The sequence below is a fragment of the Pan troglodytes genome, chromosome 1 (genome assembly GCF_028858775.2).
Source record: "Pan troglodytes isolate AG18354 chromosome 1, NHGRI_mPanTro3-v2.0_pri, whole genome shotgun sequence".
Classification (NCBI taxonomy): Eukaryota; Metazoa; Chordata; class Mammalia; order Primates; family Hominidae; genus Pan; species Pan troglodytes.
Window position 1 is genome coordinate 35,355,711 of NC_072398.2, and position 17,918 is coordinate 35,373,628.

Below are 17,918 nucleotides of genomic sequence, written 5' to 3' on the forward strand. Positions count from 1 at the left end.
TAAGCTACCGTTATGGATTGAATGTTTGTGTTCCCTCAAATTCATATGTTGAAGCCCTGATGCCCAATGGGATAGTATTTGGAAATGGGGTTGTAGTCGTCTGTTCTTGCACTGCTGTAAAGAAATACCTGAGGCTGGGTAATTTATAAAGAAAAGAGGTTTAATTGGCTCATGGTTCCACCGTCTGTAGAGGAAGCATGGCAGCATCTGCTTCTGGGGAGGCCTCAGGGAACTTTTACTCATGGATGAAGACAAAGTGGGAATAGCCTTCTTACGTGGCAGCAACAGGACTGAGAGAGAGAGGTGGAAGGTGCTACACACTTTTAAAACAACCAGATCTCTTGAGAACTCACTCACTATCAAAAGAACACATAAACCACTTATGAGAACTCTGCCCCCATGATTCAGTCACCTCCCACCAGGCCCTGCCTCCAACACTGAGGATTACAATTAAACAATTAAACATGAGATTTGGTGGGTACACAGATCCAAACCATATCAAGGGCCTTTGAGAGGGAATTTAAGTTAGATTATGCCATGAGGGTGGGACCCTCCTTAACGGATTAGTGGCCTTATAGGAAGAAGAACAGTGAGATTGCTCTTGCTGCCCTGTGAAGATGTAGAGAGAAGATGGCCATCCACAAGCCCTCACCAGAACTCAACCATGCTGGCACATGGATCTCAGACTTCCAGCCTTCTGGACTATGAGCAAATGTATTGTTTAAGCCACCTGGTCTATGATGTTTTGTTTCCGCAGCCTGAGCTGACAAATACAGCCACCAGGGCAGGAAGCAGCAGCAAAAGGGGGAAGAAAGGGTGTGCCGAAGGATTCAAAGCTCCCAGAGACCAGACTGCCATGTACTCCCATCTCCTCTCGGTGTTCTCCGCCCTCCCAGGGCTTCAGGGGCATGGTGGAGAGGTATTAGTACAGGCTTCTTCCCAGCCTTCTCCAGCGCTTTCCTGTATCCCCTCAACTGGCACATCACAGCAAGGTGATCCATTGTTCATGTGATGTAAGTGTTAAAGTTGTCAATTGCGAATTAATTCCACACACACTGATGGAGCACCTACGAATGCTTAGTGTTGGATAATGTGCTGAGAAGGTGGGAGTTGAAGTCGGGGAGGAGCAGATTCATAGAAATAGATGTGCCTTCCAGCTACCAGAGGCCCCAGGAAAGGGAAATGGATGCTGTCCTACAGGTACATGGAAAAGAAGCTGCCTGCAGCATCAGGTGGTCCTGGAAAGGTTTGCATAAGGAGATACTGCAGATGTGGATAACCAAAGAGAAGGTGACACTGGGAAACAAGGACAGTGAGCAACAGTTCTGTGATGGAATGAAAGTGGGACCATCCACAGGACAGAGCACAGGGCAATCTAGTAGGGCCCCAGGAATGGGCTTCTTATTTTGACCCAAAGGATGTGTCTGTAGCTGCCCTTGGGGAGCAAAACCCATTACACTTTCTTGGACCGAGTGATCTCCACAAGTAGATATCCTTGCTACTCCATCACCCAGAAAGTAATGGGAGATCAACTCCACTGCCCACTGTATCCTATACTTCAAAGATTAATCTACAGCTAATAGTCCATGCCAGATACACAAGTGAAATTCCTATTTTACCCCTAACATAACTTTGACCTTACACTAAAATAGCCTATGTCCCCAGGCCAACCCTGAATTCTGATTCTTACTCCTATTTTTTCATCCCTGTCCCATGGCTACCACTGGATGAGTGGGAGGGGGAAGGTGAGGTGGGATTGGGAGTTTGGAAAGGGAAGAGAAAGACTTCCATACTAGCATCGACATTAACCTGTGTCCTGATGCATGGAGTACAAAGAAATGTCCCCTTGCACATCTCTTCTAAGACAGGGAAAAACTGGAAACTGACGATGCAGACTTTAGGAGTTGTTGAAAGCAGTCTCCCACTATCTCAGAAAGAAGGGTTGAAGGATCCACTCCTCTGGTTTGCTCTTTGTGATGAAGGGATCTTGGCTTGGAAGTGGATTATAACATAGAAGGGGAAGGAGTCTAAGTGGACAGATTGGAGGTGGAAGACCTGAGAGAAAGATCAGATCTGTTCCCCTTTTCCCATGCTCAATCCATTTTCAATAGTCCCTCCTGCAGGTGCTGGGTGTCCTCCAGCTAAGTTAAGGCCAGTCAGCAGGAAGGTACACTATATGCCACTTCAAATTAAAGCTTAATCTTTATCAATTATTCCTTTTATTTGCATTTTGATAGGCACCTCTTTTTTTCCCTCCATGGATCAATGCTTGATTCAATGGAATGACTTTCTAATAGTGGAATACCTAGTTCTTGACATCTTATGGAGGACGAGTATGGGAGCATCAAGGCTGTCCCACTTTTCCCCTGACCATTCCACATCAACCAGTACCTACATGTGAAGTTAGTTTATGACTAGGTTAAGAGCTGGCAAACTGATTGCAGGCTACACCTGGCATTGTTTTTGTCAATAATGTTTTACTGCAACACAGACAGGCGCCACCCTTTTTTTTTTTTCTTTTACATATGGTCTATGACTGTTTTTGGTCCTGTGATGTGTTTTTGGACTGTGATCCAGAAGGCCCAAAATATTTTTTTTCTCTGGCCCAAAGATTTGCCGACCCTAGTCTAGGTCAACTTGTAGCTTAGATTCACTGTAGTTTAGAGATCTGAAGATGGTCCAATCAGAACCTCCTTCTGACCTATCGAAGGGTATTTTCTCTGAAAATACAAAGCATAAAATGAGCCCTCTGTTCAGGCATTTTCAAAAATAATCTAATGCTATTATGAATTAAAGCTTTTTACTTATAATATTTTATCTTAAAACTCACAATAACCCAAAGGGTTAGATATAGTTAACCCAATTTTAGAGATCATAAAACTGCTGTTCTAAGAAGTTAAATAATGTTCCCTATCTCTCATAGCTGGTAAAGGGTAGTGCTGGGATTTGAACCTAGGTCTGAGGTGTGACCTTAACCACTTCTTTACATTCCTCAAATACCACTTATTGAGCATTTAGTAAATACCAGACACTATGTAATGTGATTTCCCTATATTTTCTCATTCAGCCTCCAAACCAACTCCCTAAGATGGGAATTTGTATTTCTACTTCATATGTAAAGTCTTCATATCTTTTATAAAGAGTGCCCCAAACTAACAACAGTGACCAGTGATGAAACTTCATAAACCCTCTGTCTTTCTGAGGGAAGGCAGTTCTCTCTCCCTTCCTAGCAGTTAATATCTGCTCTCCTCTGGGGCGCTCACCTGCTCTTTTACTGTCTTCCAGGCTGGGAGAGCTCAGCCTCCACCAGCCCTGTCCACATCAGGGCAGCTGGGCTTGTCTTCTAGAGCGGCAGGTGGTATGGGGACTCTGGATGTCTAATTGGGAGATAGGAGTGACAGAATGGACCAAAAGCGTGGTTTGGCTGAAAAGATGAGAGAAGTGTGGTTTCTCAGCTGTCAGCGTGCTCTGGCTCAGGAAAGGAATCATCACTGGTGTTTCCAGCTTCCCAGCTTCCCAACTTCCTGATATGTTGGAGCCACTGGGTCACAAAGAAGCACCACTCTGGGAAAATGCACCACCAACGTAACACACTCTGTGCATGCTCTCCTGTGTTCCCAGCCCATCCTGGCTGCCAGGATGATTTTATCATCTCTCTAGTGACTCTGGTGATAACTCATTATACCACCACAGGCACTTTGGGCCAGATACACTCTGATAATCTATTGTCTGTGTAGAAAATTCATGGTGGTAAATTGCTAAAATTGGTATCTATGACTTTGCCCAAGACCTTCAAGATGCTCAGTTCTGCCAGAGGGCCAAGAAGAAGAACAAAGAGTGACTGTGAGTGGCTGCAGTGCTCAACGGTTTGGATTTATTATTACTTAGTTCCTTCACTTACTATAGTTCTTCTCCAGTTCCACATTCTTAATTCTTCTTCTGACTTATCAGTAGGTTGTTTTGTCAGGACTGTTTCTGGCAGAAAGATAAAAGGTGGAATTTGAGAAACTAATATCAAAATAAACCTGTTTCCTTGGTGACACTGCAAACATTTGGGGGCAGAGGGCTGGAACTCAACCATATGTGGGTGTAAGTGTTGATGAAATCACATCTTTGGCCCTGTCAGTCCTACTCACTCGTGAACCCTAGACTTGCATAAGCAGCCACCTATTAAATCTCTACCTGGATGCCCTGGAAGTACCTACACTCCAACAGGTTCAAGAGAGAGCTCCTTTTCCTGCTGCATGAGTGCCAGACCTCATCATCCCTCTAATGCCTCGAGCTAGCAACTTGGAGCCACTGTGGACATTCCCCTTCTCAGCTCATATATCCATCCTTATTCTCAGCACCCTGGCTGGGGTCCTCATCGTCTCTCCTGGGCTCTTAAAATAACCTCCCAACGTCCCTTCCAGCTTGTATTAAACTGTAGCCTCCTTGCCAAGCAAGAACAAACACAGATAAAGATGTCAATCAAGAAAGTAAGTCAACAGAGAGGGGGATAACTCCAGCGAAGGACTGAAAACAAAGATTTTCCCTCAGACTACCAACAAAATGGCTATTTGAAAACTGACCAGTGTATGAGACAGAAGATTCAGAAGATGTGAAAGTTTAAAGCATTGCCCTTCAGGGGCTGGAAAGCCTACCAAGTATCAGCTGGCTGTGCTGTGGTTCCTTGTAACCATGACTGATGCTTGCTACATAATAATCATGGAGACATTGTCCCTAACCCCCGAACAAAGTAAACCAAAACCAGGAGATAGGCACTTGAATTTAACAGTGTCAGATTGTCAAATTTTTACAAAACATTGACTATGACTAAAAAGGCTGTTTTCATTTGACATGTGTCTTACCCAGTGTTTCATCTTTGGGAAGATAAGTCAGGCTTTGTCTAAGCAGCTCCAGAGAGAATTTTGAAGTTAGGTAAACAAACAAACAGTGACCGTGGGGATGTTCCCCCCTAACCTTCCTGCAGGATCCAGTCCTCCAACATCAGATGCAATCACTCATCTCCCCAGCTTACTGTGTTCGCTCGTCTCATAGCACCATTATGATTCCAAGTGCGAGTTTGGGGACGCCAGCAGAGCCCTCTCCTGAAGTTGTCCCCTGAATAGAAAGGGTGGCAGTTAAAAGTGGTGCTGACAGTAGCTGCCACAATAGACACCACATCGAAGTGTAGTGCAAAGTGGGCGGGAGTTGGGAGGTGGGGGAGGTGGGAGGTGCTCCCCGAGGTGCTCTTGGCACCCTGCAGTGCCCTTTTGGTTGTGGGGATGCAAGGAGAGTTCAAACACAAGTTGGATTTGTTCCTGCCACAGCCTCTCATCTACAGAAAAACTGGAAAGTAGGTAAAGACCCAGCAGATAACCCACTGCATGCCCAGGGCATGTGCTTGGCAGTTGTATGCCCCAGTCTTTGGCTACCATTCCCTCCACTTAGAGTTCCTGTTCCCTCAATTACCAAAACCTCTCCCCCCTGTTCTATATCCAGAAATCTCCTCTTCTTCACTTTCTATGGATTAATTCAAGGCTACCTTCCTGCCCCAGCTGCAGTAGAGTTGACCTTAGGCTTCTTTGATGTCCTACCTACTCCATGCACATGGCTGTCCTGCTGCCTGCCAAACACTCTCTTACAGATGCTCATCAATGAGTCTGAACCCCTACCTAGACCACCATCCTCTTGAGGATTTACACTCATATGCCAAATGCTTTCCATGGGCTCAGTGTGGAGTAAGGACTTTCTCCTGGCTTATGAATAAATTGATTATCCCAGGAAGGGGAGGAGGGACTGTAATATTTTTATTTTTCTAGGGGTGAAAGCAAATATTGAAAATTCTGCAGGCTGTCCAGCCTGGTGAACATTTTCATAGCCAACACTGCGGAGGGTCTGGTTCATTCTCTGGACAATAATTAAGACTGCCGTTTACATGAGGTATCCAAACAGATTCTCCTGGGAGATCCAAAACCCAGCATGTTGTCAGTAAACATGTTAGTCAGAAGGAAAAGGAGAGACAGTTCTGCTTAAGCTGGTGTTCAACATCAGTTTGAAAGGTGATATATCTCTCCTCTTGGCTAGAACAGACAGCAGAGGATTGTCATGATGTTATTAGAAAAATAGACATTGCTCTAGTATTGCCTGAGATGGCCTTTATAGCCCAGCATCATTATTTGGTTTTATCTTTCTTATAATTCTAGAACACCAAATGAACTAATTTTCACCAGAAACCCTGAGATACATTCCTGAAGCCTATATAAATAATTGGCATATCCCTATTTGGGATGACTTGTACTTCTCTCCATAATTGTAGATAATCAGGAGTTTTCCATTACAATGAGGATATCAGAGGGCTGAAGAGAACCATGAGTAATTCACCAGCTTCAGGACTATTCTGCCATTGTGACTTACAATGCAAAATCATTCAAGGTATATTTTTGATAATGTCCAGTAGACCTCATTCCAGACTTTACCCCACATAAGCCCTCAAAAATCTGCTCCTTCATATTTATGTATTCACTAACGTGAATTGTTTCTAGACACAAGCACAAAAGAGGAAAGAGACCCTAGAAATGTCATGGCACTTTCTGGAAGTCCCCTCTCAGGTAAAGGTGAGATTGAAGTCTGGCTGGGAGATGAGGTAGGGGAGGAAGTGCAGGGGAGGCTGACTTCTTCCATTTTGGGTTCCATAGCTGAGTCATGGGCCATCTGTGAGCACTTCCAATATCAGTGATGCTCTTGCCTTGGCTTTTCTACTAAGCTGTAAAGAGCAGAGATGGATCTAGGCATCTTTGTAACCCACCTGGCTCCTCATACACAGTAGATGCTCAATTAATAGCTTCATAATTAATTAGCATTTCATCACCTAGGAAATGAAGATGCATATGGAACCACGAAAGCTCACCAAAAGGTTACAATATTGTCCATACCATAATTAAGTGCCTGTCTATTCTTTTGTAGGCACTTAGTAGTTAATCAATGTCATCCACTGAATTTGAGAAATGTTGTCCCCACTCTATTTGTTCTGAACTTCCATGACACCAGCAGAGTATATATTACCCACTTTCATTCCTGTTTATGGAACATTTTTATTGGGTGCCCCTATAGCTCTCTGATTTTCTTTTCTAAAAAATTTCTGCCCCTGACTAGGTTGTAAAATCTTGGAAGGCAAGGATGCAGTTTAAATTTCTATTTCTTCTTTAAGTTCCTAGCACAATGCTTGGTACATGGCAAATATTCCATATATTGGTTAGTTGATTGCTTATAGCTATATTTTTCTCACCTTAAAACTAAACTAAACCAGACAAAACCAAGCCAAAGAAAACAGAAACTTGCCACAGTGCTATTTCTTCTGCTGGTTGATGCTCCAACTCTTTGATCTCCTTTGCAGTGGAATCCTTCAAAGGAGTTTTCTAAATTATTAGCAATTCCTCTCTTCTCATTTTCTCCTGGACCCCATCCAGTTGAGCATTTGCTTCTAATACTTTTCCAAAACTGCTCATGTCCAGGGCACCAGTGACCTCCATATTGCTAAAAACAATAATATTATCTTAGTCCTCATCTTCCTTGACCTCTTGGCAGCACTTGAACCAGTTGACTGTGATATGTTTCTTTACCTGGCTCCAAGGACTCTACAAACTCCTACTTCACAAGTTTGCTCCTTCTCAGCCATCTTTGCTGGTTCTTCTCTTCCTCCCAGACTCTTAATGTTGGAATGTCCCAGGGTCCTGCTCCCGGGAGTGCCCTGGGTCCTATTCCCTTCTCCATCCTTACTCACCCAGTCTCATGGCATTTAAATATCAGGTGTATGCAAATAGCTCCCAAATTTATATTTAAAACTCAGACATCTCTCTGGAATTTTGTACTTGTATCTCCAGTTGCACACTCAACATCTCCACTTGGATGTCTAACACAGACATCACAGACTTAACATGCCTAAGACTCAACTCAAGATCTTCCCTAAAAAGCTCCTCCTCCATCTCAGTCGTGAGAATCTCAGCTCTTTCAATTGCTTGAGCCCAAAACCTCTGCCTACTACCAACCCATCACAATCAAACAGCCCCTTGGCTCTATCTTCAAATGATATTTGGAAACTGACCTCTCCTCACCGCCTCCACTCTGCTGCCCTGCTTCCAGTGTCCATCTTCTCTCTCCTCCTGCTACCACCTCCTTGCTCTACCCTTGCTCTCTATTCTCAATACAGCCTCCCAAATTTTACAAATCTTTTGAAAATTTAAGTTAGATTGTGCCATTCCACTGCTTAAAATTCTCTAGTGGCTCCCTATTGCCTGCAGAATATAAGCCAAAGATCTTACAATGACCTATAATATCCTACAGAATTCAGCCCCTCAGAACCCCTCTGGCTTTATCCATGACTCACCCTCGGCCACCCACACACACCCTGATTTAGTCACACTGGCCTCCTTAGTGTCCACCAGACACCCCAGGTGCCCCTCACTTTAGGGCTGTTGTGCTTAGCAGTTCCTTCTGCCTGGAGGTACTGACTCTGTATCCCTGCACAGCTGAGTCCCTCACCTCCCTGCAGTCTCTGCCCAAATGTGCCCTTCTCAAAGAAGCCCACTCTGACAAGTTGTAGAGCATTCCTACTCTGCCCTTTCAAATTTCTCCTTCTCAACTCTACATTTCCTTTCCCATAGTAGTCATCACCTGATAACATATGAGAATGTGCTATTTATTCTTTTTATTGCTTATTGCCCATCTTCTCGCACTAGAATATAAGCTTCATGAGGGCAGAGATCTGTGTCTCTTTTGTTCACTGAGGCAAGCTAAGCTCCTGGCACATAGTAGGCGCTCAGTATTTGTTAAATGAATTAAAAATTCATTAGTCAATCACTTGGAATCAGATATAGTAGACAGAATGAGGTCCAGAGTGGGTCCTCATAGATCAAGGAACCTAGTGAGCACAGGGTCCCGGGTACAGGAGAGGAGGAGGATTAATCATTTATCCGCATACCCGTCTCCTGGTGGTGGTGTAAATAGAGATTTAACCTGAGCATCCTTCAAAGCACTGAGCCTTCCCAGGAGAAAAGTGTTGACAAAGTGCGGGAGGACAGGAGTCACTAAGGATGAGATTTTGATTTGCAGGATTGCAGTTTATTGCAAGAGCAATCCCTTCCCTCATCATGGGACTGGCCTCTTTGTCCTTCCTCTTCCATCCATGCCTCACAGCTGCACCCTGCAATCAATCCTCCTTCCCTGGGGGACAGAGGTGGGGCTGGGCGCCCAGACGAGATCAGTAATACAACCCCAATCAATGCTGAGATCAATGCCGGTGTTTGAAATCCAAATCCACTGCGTTCACATCATCCGGCGGCATTTTCCTCAGCTGAGTTGGGACTCCAGGAGCTGTAGCCTTTTCCCCCTCTAAATTGAAAGTGTTTTTTTTTTTTTTTTTTTTTTAAGTCACAGTAGTGGGTTTCAGAACTGCAAACCAGAGAGGCGTTTTGATTCCACAAACAGCCCCCAGAGGAAACCATTTCAAGCCTGACATTTTTCTTCTTTAGCCAAGGGACTCAATAGCATCATCTCAAAACTCTCCTTCCCTGAGGCCTCCCCCATCCCTTCTACACACATACATAAAGAAAAAAAAAAAAAAACCCAGCTTCCATTGAATTAACTTAAATGGGAAATAAAATCAGTTCCTTCAACCTATTTTTCTTCCATCAGAATGAGGGGGAAAATGTATTATAAAGAAGAGTTCTAATGACCTTACCTGCTTAGTGCTACAAACACCAGAGGATCTTATTAGCTGAAAAATCTCCTTTGTGTTCACATCTGTGTAGGTAGGGACACCACTGCCAGCGTGTTTGTGTTTGGACAGGGCCGCCCAGCCTCCTGATGTCCTGTGGTGAGAGGCACCTTGAAGGGCCTCATGCCGACATCACAGAGCCCTAGGTCTGCTTATCTGGGTCAGCAGAGAGCCTGTTCCCCCCAGGCAGCTGAGCACTTCTGGGTAAATTGAGTATTTGTGAAGAACTGCATATTTGTTCCTGTGCTTTTGTAAAGCCTCCACGCTGACCAGCAGCACACACCTTCCCTTCCCTACAAAGACAGACAAATCCATCTGGAAAGGAGAACGGGTCTCTCCCAGAAAGCTGGAGTGTAAGGAGTATGAGTCAGAAGACATTACCTCTCACCTCTTCTTTTTGCTGTCTTGCCCAACAGAAATGGGGGTATTAGGGCTGGCAAGGATGTTAGAGATCATTGGATTCATCCTCTTCCCCAGCCCCATTTTACAGATAAAGAAACTAAGGAATAACAAAAAAAGGCTACACAGCAAATAGCAGAGCCAGGCTTGCCTGGAGTAGGACATTGCTTCAGAACTTCCACATAAGAAAGGCCCATGGGGGGACAATATTTTGGAGGGGGCAATAGGGAGACACATTTTGAAGCTGCCTTTGCACAGCAAGCATACTGCGTTTTTGTGTTTGTTTGTTTGTTTTGTTTGTTTCCCTAAGATGCATGTTTATTTGGGACGTCTTGGCTAGAGGCTGATAGAGGTTTTTTTTATTTTTTTATATCATTATTTCAATAGTTTTTGGGGAACAGGTGGTTTTTGTTTACATGGATAAACAAATTCTTTAGTGGTAATTCTTTAGTGGTAATTACTGAGATTATGGTGCACCCATCACCCGAGCAGTGTACACTGTACCCACCATGTAGTCTTTTATCCCTCGCCCTCCACTCCCTCTCCCCCCAAGTCCCCAAAGTCCATTATATCATTCTTATGCCCTTGTGTCCTTATAGCTTAACTCCCACTTATAAGTGAGAACATACGATATTTGGTTTTCCATTTCCGAGTCACTTCACTTAGAATAATGGTCTCTAACTCCATCCAGATTGCAGTGAATGCCATTATTTTGTTCTCTTTTATGGCTGAGTAGTATTCCATGGTGTATACATACCACATTTTCTTTAGAAGCTGATATAGTTTGCAGGGGACACCAAAGACCCTCTTTCCTCAAGCACTCTTTGGCCTATCACAGAATCCAAAAATTCTGATTCCTAACTCGAACTGTGTCCATCACTTCTCATTGACTTTCCAGGGAGGTTTTAATTGAAGATAATCATCAGCACCTCTCCCAGCGGCATAGGCTGGGTGGTGCCTCTCCCATGACCTGTTGGGTCTTTACCTACTTGCCAGCTTTTCTGTAGATGAGAGGCTGTGGCAGGAACAAATCCAACTTGTGTTTGGAGTGTCTGATGGCCCTTCAAGCTGCTAGGCTTCAAGGAAACAAATGGCATTGAAGTCAGTCTTTCTCAGCAATCTCAAAACCCTTGGCCTGGTTTAGATTTTACTTATTTTTTTTCTCAACTTTTATTTTATATACAGAGGGTACATGTGCATGTTTGTTACATGGGCATATTGCACTCAGGTTGTGAGTGTAGTACCCAGTAAGTAGTTTTTCCACCCATTCCTCTCTCCTTTCCTTCATCTTCTAGTATTCTACAGTGTCTATTGTTCATGTTTATGTCTGTAGTTGTTCAATGTTCAGCTCCTTTGTAAGTGAGAACACATGGTATTTGGTTTTCTATTCCTGTGCTAATTTGCTTAGGATAATGGCTTCCAGCTGCGTCCATGTTGCCGAAAATGACATGGTTTCATTCTTTTTTATGACTGTGTAGTATTCCAATGTGTAGATGTTCCACATTTTCTTTATCCAATCCACCATTGATGGACACCGAGGCTGAGTCCATGTCTTCACTATTGTGAACAGCACAGCAATGAACATATGAGTGCATGTGTCTTTTTGGTATAATGATCTATTTTCTTTTGGATATATACCCAGTAATGGGATTGCTGGGTTGAATGGTAATTCTGTTTTAAGTTTTTTGAGAAATTGCCAAACTGCTTTCCACAGTGGCTGAACTACTTTACATTCCCACCAACAGTGTATAAGTGTTCCCATTTCTCTGCAGCCTCCCCAGCATCTGTTGTTTTTTGACTTTTTAATAACAGTGGCCTGGCTTCAATTTTTACCAACATGGAGAATCCTCATTTCTCTGCTCACTCTGACTAGACCTGCCCTGGCACTTTCTGTGCATGCAGTGCTTCCAGTCTCCAGCAACCAGGGGCCCTTTGGCCTGCATTGCATGAGCCTCATTCCAATAGAGTTCACTTCATGGGCAAGAGCCCCACATGGGTCTGGCAGCTTTGCCCAGACCTTCACAGCCTGAGCCTACATACATTGTTAACATGACAAGCCATCAAAAGCATGCTAGTAAATGAGTGCTAGCTGTCCGTTCTCCTGAGAAAAGACCTGTTAGTTTTTACCTCAGTGATGGCAGGTTGGGGATCTTAATAATCAAACCAAAGGTATTCTTCAGCTAAAATGTTCCCCCGTCCTCCTCTCCAAGAAAGTGATACACATTGGGAATGGGTGTGCACTTCCTAAAGAATATTTCACAGCACATAAATCCTGTAAAATAGTCTTTGAAGAAAGATTCTAAGTCAAATAAGTTTTATGCTGTAACAGTTTCACTCCACATTAGCCGACCAGAGCTTTAAGTGTTAACTTGGAATGAACAGCAAAATTATCTGTGGATCTTTCTCAAAATACACGATTATACCCACCAGAATCAGAATCTCTTAGTGCCTGTTGAGCTGTGCAGGGTAAGAGCAAATTTTCAAAAAGTTAATTTCTTTTATTTTTTATTATATTAGCATGTGTGTTTGGTTCAAATAATCTAGGAGCACTCGTGGAGAACATGGAGAAAAGCAACAGTCCTTTGATCTCCTCCACCCCCTCCTGGCCATTCCTCTAGGCTCTTATGCCAAAGACAACCAATTTGCACTGGTTCCTCCTCTAGGGATTTTGATAGCTACCATCATGTGTCTATGTAACACATTTCTGGTATTTATTTTTATTTGTGTTATCAACTTTAGACTCTTGTCTATAATGGATGAGGATGTGGCTCATTTATTCCTCTTCCTTCCCTTCCATTTCTCCCAAATGAGCATACTGAGCTTCCCAGTCACCCCAGCTCTGCATCGGGTCGTGCAGAAACCTCCACTTCCCACCCCGACCCTCAGAGACACCATCTGCAGATTCTGCAGTCTTAAGGTGAAGACGTTAGCACTGGAGAGAAGGGCGGAGGCACCATACTTGTAAATATGCTGATTCTAAAAGTTGAAAACCAGTAAGCAGTGTTTATACTATTATGCTCGTGTCACCTCTGCTCTCCGCAGAGCTAGGAACAGTTTGTTCTGCTGTAGTGGCAACTCGTAAAAAGACGACAGCAGAACATGGAGGTTGTATTGGTTCACAGATGATTTTTTTTTTCCAGCACGTTGATGTTTGAAGCCATCAAGCACGCATTTTCTCACAATTAGGGAGAAATATTTGCCATTATAGAAAGATCTTAAGAAAACAAAAATTCTGGAGCGGTGCCTTTAATCTCTTCAAGAAGAGATGGGGTTCAATAGCTTCTATAGTAAGTGATCAAGAGAAGCTACAAACGCAGATGTATTAGCTGCTGCAAAAACATTGCTTCTGGTGACTATAATTATAATAATATATTGTATATGTCAAAATTTCTTAAAGATTAGATTTTAAAATGTTCTCACCACATGCAAAAAATAAGTATGTGAAGTGATGAATATATTAATAGTTTGATTTAATCATTCCACAATGTAAACATATAGCAAAACACCACGTAGTACCCCATAAATAATATACAGTTATTACCTGTCAATTAGAAAAAGACATTGCCCCTATGTTTCTCTCTATATACATTATTTATATATACTATATATTTTATATTTATTTTTATATTGTATATGTATACACACATATATATGTGTGTGTATATATATCTGAGATATATATGTGTATATATATCTGAGATATATATGTGTGTATGTATATCTGAGATATATATGTGTATGTATATCTGATATATGTGTGTATATATATCTGAGAGATATATGTGTGTATATATATCTGAGAGATATATGTGTGTATATATATCTGAGAGATATATGTGTACATATATCTGAGAGATATATGCGTACATATATCTGAGATATATATGTGTACATATATCTGAGATATATATGTGTACATATATCTGAGATATATATGTGTACATATATCTGAGATATATATGTGTACATATATCTGAGATATATATGTGTACATATATCTGAGATATATAGATGTGTACATATAGCTGAGATATATAGATGTGTACATATAGCTGAGATATATAGATGTGTACATATAGCTGAGATATATATGTGTACATATAGCTGAGATTATATATGTGTACATATAGCTGAGATATATATGTGTACATATATCTGAGATATATATGTGTACATATGTCTGAGAGATATATATGTGTACATATATCTGAGAGATATATATGTGTATATATATCTGAGAGATATATGTATGTGTATATATATCTGAGAGATATATATGTGTATATATATCTGAGATATATATATGTGTATATATATCTGAGATATATATATGTGTATATATATCTGAGATATATATGTATACATATGAGGCTGTCCTTAGATGGTACATTTTAATTTTGAGGACCCTGGTCTCTATTAGATGTGAATGTCTTCAAGGACCAAACTGTCCAAGGATGAAGCTGAATCCCAAGATATTAACAAACAAACAGTGAGTCTAGTTGCAAATGCCAGCAAAGAGTTAACTGTGCTAATATTTTAATTATTTATTTAATCAATTACTTAAATATTAGCTAACTGTGCTAATATTTTTCTTGGGATTTTCACTGTTTTTGTTAAGTCTCTGGTTATACAGTTCCATAAATTTTAACTCACCAGCCAAACCCTATTTTTCTAATAAGCCCTATTACTTTAATACTGTGATTTTTGTAAATCACAAAATATTTCAGAGATGCATATATGATGTTATAGCAGGAATTTCTGATTGTGTTGGATTTCTGTTTCCTTCTCAGAAGCCCTGATATGGCCACTGTGATACTCAAAAGAAAATGTTCCTAGAGATCATTTTAAATAAATTATTTATTTCTCTGTTTCACCTTTAAAATGTCCATAAGTTTTTTCAGCTCTCAATCATTATCTCTATTCTATTAATTACCCTCATTTCTAGAAACTTACCACTGGTTTTCTCATTTTGCTCCACCCTGGATTGGTCACTCTCTGGGACTGTTCATAGCTGTTTTCCTCAGGCACAATTAATTTTTTCTTGGATCCCACATTTTCCTTTTCCTTGTTTTAATTGCTTTTATTCACTAGAATATATTCTTAAGAAACATCTTACAATAGAGCACGGGGGGCATACTTTTGAATCTTTGCGTACCTTAAAATGCTGAATTTCTAGCACTTAACTGAAGATTTGCCTGGGTACAGAAATCTAGGTGAGAAATATTTTGCCTTTGAATTTTTAAACAATTGATCCATTATCTTCTAGCACTCAGTGCTTCTGAGTAAGAAGTGTCATGCCATATAACTGTTATTTCTGCTTTTTTCTAAAAGGTTTTAAGATCTTTTTTTTATTCTTAATGTTCCAAAGTTTCACATGCTGTGTGTAATCAAGGCTCTGCTTATTCAGTATGCCTGGAACATGGTGTCTTTTTCCATTTGAAGAACCTGCAGAATTCTCTTGTATTAATTCTTTGATAAGTTCTCACTTCTAATTTTACTACAGTTGACCCTTGAACAATGTAGGGGTTAGGGATACCAGCCCCTGCACAGTCAAAAGACCATGTATAAATTTTGACTCTCCCAAAACTTAACTACTAATAGCCTACTGTTGACCAGAAGCCTTACCAACAACATAAACAGTCGATTAACACATATTTTGTATGTGTATTATATACTGTATTCTTACAATAAAGTAAGCTAGAGAAAACAAAATGTTATTTTAAAAAATCCTAAGGAAATGAAAATATACTTACTATTCATTAAGTGAAAATGGATCATCATAGAGGTCTTTATTCTCATTGCCTTCACACTGAGTAGGCTAAGGAGGAGGAAGAGGAAGGACTGGTCTTGCTATCTCAGCAGAGGCAGAGGTGGGAGAAAATCCTTACCTAAGTGGACCCACGCAGTTCAAACCCGTGTTGTTCAACAGTCAACTGTATTCTCTGTTTCAAGAATTCCTATTAATCAAATGTTGGGCCTCTGGAATTAGTACTAGATAGCTCTTCTATGTTCTCTAAATTCTTCCATTTAAAAAAATAAAAAAGCTTTCTTAGACATTTCTTCAGTTTTATTTATTGAGCTTTTTATAAAGCTTTTTATTTATTTATTTATTTATTTATTTTTTAGAGTAGAGGCTGGGTTTCACCATGTTGGCTAGGCTGGTCTCGAACTCTTGACCTCAAGTGATCCACCCACCTCAGCCTCCCAAATTGCTGGGATTACAGGAGTGAGACACCACACTCGGCCTTATTTTAGTAATAACATTTTTAAATTCCAAGAGCTTTTTCTTATGGTTATTTCTGTTGTGCATCAGCTTTCTCTCATTTATAAAGACAACATATTCTCTAATTTTTCTCAATATATTTATATATTTACACATTTTTTAATTTTTCTGTTCTATTTTACGGTTCCCAGGTAAGAATCAGAATCCCTCTGATTTCCCCAGCTTCTCAGGAGCTCTAAGCGGCTCATTACTTCCTTTTTCATGGGACATCCTCTAGTCAGCGGCTTTCTAAACTCCGCCTCATCAGTTGTCACAGCTACATCCACTTTCTCTCTTGCAAACAATTGTCAACAATTCTTGTATGTTTGTTTCTCTCTTTCATTGTCTTTTTGATGTGGGTTTATACATGTTATTTTCTTTAATGAGCTGTCATGGAGAATATGCATCTGTGGTCATTTTAACATCTTATGAGAAACACTGGCACCTAGAGTTTTAACAGCTCTGCAGGCCCCTATGACCCAGCAACGCACCCTGACTATAAAGTTTCCTGATGTCTTTTGTAACTGAATATATATATGTGTGTGTATATAAATAACTAAAATTTCAGGGCTGTTCTGGCTAGTCTGGTTGTTTTTAGGACAAATATACAAGTGTCTAAGACTTTGGGGAAGTGAGGCCCTATTGCAAACTCTTCTACCAAGTAACCTTGGATAAATAGCTTCACACCTTGGAGACATTATATTCACTACCCTATTTAGAACACCCCAGGCTCAGTTTGGGGTTAATGAGGCAGTGGTGCTGAAGCAAATCAAACTGTTCCGAGATTAGCATTCCAAGATGTGAGACCTATTTATCAGCCAACCTAGACTGTATGGTGTCAAATGACAGAAATCAGCCTGGCTGGCCAGGTGGAGAAGTGAGTTACTGCCCTGGACATTTTTCTTGCCTGGAGGTATAAGTTGCTACTCCATTTCATTGGTTTATAGGACAGGGCTGGCTGCAGTAGTAGAGCCATGTTGATTAGTGAATTGGACCACCTTCCCTTATGCAGTCTGAAACCACCACTCTCCTTGTCCACATTAACCTTGCCTTGTACTTTTCACCAGTTGCATAACCTTGCCCTCCCTCTGTGCTTATGAAGTCTGTCTACAGTAGTTTAAACACTGGCTTGTGTTTTATGCTGAAAAGACTAGAAGGTCCCTGTCATTGACATAAGCTGTTTTCAACCTCAAGAATTCACACTTGTCCCCATGTTGTTTTGAAATAACATGTAACTCTAAGGTAAACCTACCTGTTTCCAAGTTGCTGAAATCACCATTTTGATTCCTTAGTAACTGATCAAATCAGATAAAGCTGTCATGGTCATGGTGAGTATGTCCTAGCATTAGCCTAGGTCTTCCCCAATGTGACTGGAAACAAACAAACAACAACCCCCCAAAACTTTCTTCACTGCCTCAGCACCAAGTCCAGAGCTGTGCATGAGACAGATGGCCAAGAAATGCTCAACTCATTTGGATGGTGTTGTAGAAGAGGTCTGAC

At 41.3% G+C, this 17,918-nt stretch overlaps 2 long non-coding RNA genes across 2 annotated transcripts in view; both read right to left on the reverse strand.

Annotated features, from left to right (window-relative positions):
* Positions 1 to 17,918, reverse strand: part of LOC107970156 (uncharacterized) — a 241,302-nt gene that overhangs the window by 215,322 nt on the left and 8,062 nt on the right. The window lies entirely within an intron of this gene.
* Positions 3,854 to 9,870, reverse strand: LOC107970157 (uncharacterized). Its single transcript, XR_001712521.3, has 3 exons — positions 9,722 to 9,870; positions 4,851 to 5,103; positions 3,854 to 3,975 (listed from the first exon to the last, which is right to left on the reverse strand). It is a non-coding gene; the product is annotated as an uncharacterized LOC107970157 (long non-coding RNA).